Here is a 1,180-nt window from a genome sequence, read left to right as displayed (position 1 = left end):
ATTTTTAGTAGAGACACAGTTTCACCATGTTGGCCAGGCTGGTCTCGAACTCCTGACCTCAGGCCATCTGCCCGCCTCGGACTCCCAAAGTGCTGGGAATACAGGCATGAGCCACCATGCCCGGCCCTTGCTTCTTTCTTGAGCAACTCCAGCTTATGTTCGAATTCCTTCTATTGCTTTGCCCTATCTTCCCTGAGCAACTGCATCTTTGCTTTAAATTCAGTATTTTAAGTTAAAATAAATTATCACTTTTGAACACAAATTTTATCTATTCTCTAGCGAAGTTTTTCTTGTGTTGATTCTCCACTGCTATTTGTTTTCCTATTTCTATGCCCCTTTTTTCCTTCCTTCTTTCCCTTCTTTTCTTTTCTTTTTTTTTTTTTTTTTTTTTTTACCAGGATTTCCTTGGCCCCCCCCCCCTTTTTTTTTTTTTTTTTTTCCAATTGGAGGAATTTCATAAAGATTGTGTGCTGGTCCCTCCTTGATTTTTCATCATCTTTGAACTAGATGCGTTCTTGCATGAACAGCTACTTTCAAGAGGTTCATGCTAGGGAGCGGGCCCTGGACATCCAGGCTGGCTGGAATTCTGCTTGGGTCATGCTCAGTTTTCTTATCACCCAGGTCAGAAGATTCCTTTAGTCTTCACCTCTTTCAAAAGAAATCTGAAAACTACAATGCTGAGTTCTTTGTCTTCCTGTTGCCTCATGGACAGACTGCTTTTTGCAAAGGTGGCAGTTTTGTGTGATTCCTCATTTAGTTTTGTGTTTCCTTGGTGTAGATTCTAGTGCACACCATCAACAACTTATGTTAACCAGCAGTATATAAGAAATGAGCTCCAGTCACTCTCTACTATTTCTAGGAACTAAGGACACAAATTAAGATGCTAACAGTTTTTACGGCATTTGTAAGAAGAGCCCCACCCACCCCCAACTTAAGAGTGTTGTCAAACAATATACTTAGTGGAGAGGATAATGCCCAACTTTTTAATTTAACTTAATTTAATTTAATTTAATTCAATTTACTTTTATGAGACAGAGTCTCCCTCTGTCATCCAGGTTGGAGTGCAGTGGCGTGATCTTGGCTTACTGCAACCTCCACTTCCCAGGTTTAGGTGATTCTCGTGCCTCAGCCTCCCGAGTACCTGGGACTACAGGCATATGCCACCATGCCCAGCTAATTT

This window comes from Piliocolobus tephrosceles, chromosome 9 (assembly GCF_002776525.5).
Source record: "Piliocolobus tephrosceles isolate RC106 chromosome 9, ASM277652v3, whole genome shotgun sequence".
Lineage (NCBI taxonomy): Eukaryota > Metazoa > Chordata > Mammalia > Primates > Cercopithecidae > Piliocolobus > Piliocolobus tephrosceles.
Note: the sequence above shows the minus strand (reverse complement) of the source record.